We start from the raw sequence: 3,416 nt of genomic DNA on the forward strand, positions 1-3,416 counted from the left end.
TCGGACTGAATCGAGTTTGGTCAAAGCAGGTCAAAGTCGGGCCTAATTGGACCTAATCGTCGATTTATTGCTTTTTTGTAGGATTAAAATTAGATTTATAAATTTTTGAATAATTTTCTTAATAATATGGTCCACGGTTAATCTTCCGATTAATCCCCACCTAACCGATTAATTCTTAATCACTAATCCACCAATTAGCGGCCGATTAGAGATTTGTGCAACTATGTTTTTTTGTAAAATTGAAAGCTTTTATAACAATACTCCAAATTACATTGTCAACATATGTTGGGCCTAAAACCCTGATTAGAATAGTATCCATTCCATAAAAAAAAAAAAAAAAAAAAAAAAAAAAAAAAAAAAAAAAAAAAAAAAAACTAGACAACTATGGACCATAATCCGCAGCCTTTTAACTAATCATTGCATTTTCCGTTCAAAAAAAATCTGTCGGCATAATGTTACCTACAAAGACATAAATCTGAAAAAGAATTAATGAGTTGTTTTAGAATATTCTTGTAAGCAAATTGGATTCTAGTAAAGTTAGTAATGGTCCAATAATACATCTTAATCTTAATACGTAAATACTCGAATCAAGTTGATTAAACCTTAATATTACAGTAATTGTGGGGAAGAATAATTCAACTCCACTTTGATTTTATAAACAAAAAATTTAGCTTTTGTTTCTTGATATCTATTGGAGTTTTTAGGGAATGGACGAGAATGTATTATATGTCATGAACCGTTAAGTCTTGAACTATTGTTTGACCATGATTTACAGATCCCGTTAGAAGTCTTCCTTCGCTGTCTAATCTAATCATGACCAACGTCTCCAACATGCCAAGGCTATCAAACTGAAATTAGCCAAAATCTAACACACCATGTCCGAATGAAATAGTTTTGATCTTTGATAGGGAGGCTATGTAAGAATCCCTCGGACTAAAAAAGCATAGAAGGTGTTTATATGATAATACATAAATAAGGCATAAACTTTTTCCATAAAGTTTTTGTATGGGTGGTTCTTAGAAGTTAGACCTTCTCCACCCCCCACCCTACAACATGGATCTATTGTGGTTTTTGTAAGGCATGCACAAACACACAACACGTTTACATAATTGACTTTTTTGACGGGACAGTTAGAAAGAAATTTATCTAAAATAACAATCAAGCCCATCACGAACTTATTCGGCATATATGGACCAATTGATGGATCCACTTTTTTGTTGTACTTTTAGACTTCTTTGATACTCCTTATGTACAACTTCTCAACCTTCAAATCATTTGGCATCACGAAATGGCTATCTCTATGATACCATCTATTTCTTTGATGTTCTTCTTGGTTTTGTTCCTGATGGGCAAGCCAAATATTTTATCTGCTGCCCGAACTCTTCCTCAAGTCATTTTGAAAACAAATTTGAATCGTTTGGAAAGTGGAGGATCGAGTGGATTGAGAACACAATCGCATGAAATGATCGGTTTGTCAGCAATAAAAGTGGATGATATTAATTTTGTGAAAGTCTTTCATCTTCATGTCCTGACCAAAGGCATCATCCGTGGTTCTGGTCCGAGTCATAAAGGGCACAAAGTGACTCTTTCCTCTCCTGACAAACCATGAACAGGAAGCTGCTGGAGTGAGTATAATCTAACTACTAGTTTGATATGTTTGCTCTAAAGTGACTCTGATTTGAGTCTATATGGTCATTTGTTTTGGTATAAAATTTGAAGGGTTTTTATATAAGTTATAGCCTAGGAGTTTCTGAACTCCTTGCGTAGCGAAGCATAAATCATTTATACTATTTGTCCAATGTAACGAAGTCAAATTATATCGCTGTTTTATTACAAAAGTATTGATTTTTATCCTTTTTAAAATCTCAAATAACCCTGCAAAAAGACTTGGTCAAGAATAGAAAACTATTTTAAACCAACGAGATAAATGTTTATGATCCACTTCTTTCAATGTAATGATGAAAATGTTATGGATTTTGTATTATAAAGAAGCGATGATTTTTCTTTGTAAGCCATATTATACGTGGATATGTTGGAACAAATGGGTTCTTATCCGTTTTGAAACATAAATACAGTATCTTGAATGTCTAAAACCGTGATTGTATGAATGAAAAATTCAGAATGACTAGGAAAATGTTGGTGATGAAAATAGATGTTGTTTAAAAGAATTAAACATATTTTTGGTTTCATTTGTTTTATTTAAAACCATATTAAACGCAAGTTTCGGTTACAAATGTTTTAAGTAATTTAATCACCATAATAGCGCTACAAATATCTGCTTAAAACCTATTTAATCACTATAATAGTTACCATTTATTTTCTGTAAAAATATTATCTTCTAGTACACAGAAAGTTAGAAATGAGAACTAACACACACCATTTTTCTCTCTCCCATCCTCTACTAGTACAGTTGACAATCGTGAAGAACCGTTTCGACTGTGTATCCTCTGAGACCGACATTAAATACAAAAGCAGTTTTGAGGAAAGTGTATTTATATGTGCCTCAAACAACAGCTCATCGACATATGGCTTGGATTACGATGATATCGTTTGATTATGTTTTTCTGTTTTATGTTGTATGACTTGGGTTCGGTTTATATCAACTGGTAATATATTTTCTAACAAACTTAAAACAAATTTTTTTCTATGTGGATGAAAATAATTTTTTTTGTCCAGAAATAATGGGTCTTAAAGACCTAGAAATTCGGGTTTGGTTTATATCAATGAATAATATATTTTCTAATATTCTCAAAACAAATTTCAATAATTTCTTTAGCCCATAAACAATGCGTTTTAAAAACCGAGAAATTCAAACGAGTAAACTTCTGAATATTAGGAAACTCAAAACATGCAAATTGTAGACCCGTGTGTTAGGTTTGTATACCAATGTGATTCGATTAATACCAACATTGTATGAATTTTATATGTTTTTGTAACAGAGAATTCCAATCAGAATGTATGATTCATTTTATTCACCATACAACGAGATACATATATAGGACTACATACAATAGAAAAGCCACAAAATAAGGAGCTATACAAGGAATGGATATGACTAATAAATATACACAATACTTTCTATGGTTATCTGATCTTGTCAATAATATTCGTAATTAGTTTGTCCCTTCCAATATTAGCTCTCGTCAACACTCCCCGTTAAGGTGAAGAATGTATGTTTGTCATTCCTAACTTGTCTAGAGAGTTGTGGAAGGTGTTCTTACATACCGATTTAGTTAGCATATCAGCTAACCGGTCTTCAGAATTTACAAATGGCATCTTAATTGTTTTCTTCTCCAAATGGTCTTTTATAAAACGATGACCAATCTCTACATGCTTCGTTATGTCATGTTGTATAGGATTATTTGCAATCTTAACAGCAGCTTGATTATCACAGTATAAACTCATTGGCTTGTTTA

At 32.1% G+C, this 3,416-nt stretch overlaps 1 long non-coding RNA gene across 1 annotated transcript; it reads left to right on the forward strand.

Moving 5' to 3' along the window:
* The first annotated feature begins 1,191 nt into the window (after positions 1–1,191).
* Positions 1,192–2,647, forward strand: LOC145041976 (uncharacterized). Its single transcript, XR_013680505.1, has 2 exons — positions 1,192–1,625; positions 2,406–2,647. It is a non-coding gene; the product is annotated as an uncharacterized LOC145041976 (long non-coding RNA).
* The last annotated feature ends 769 nt before the right edge of the window (positions 2,648–3,416 follow it).

This window comes from Lactuca saligna, chromosome 4, assembly GCF_052625555.1.
Source record: "Lactuca saligna cultivar CGN05327 chromosome 4, ASM5262555v1, whole genome shotgun sequence".
Taxonomy (NCBI): domain Eukaryota; kingdom Viridiplantae; phylum Streptophyta; class Magnoliopsida; order Asterales; family Asteraceae; genus Lactuca; species Lactuca saligna.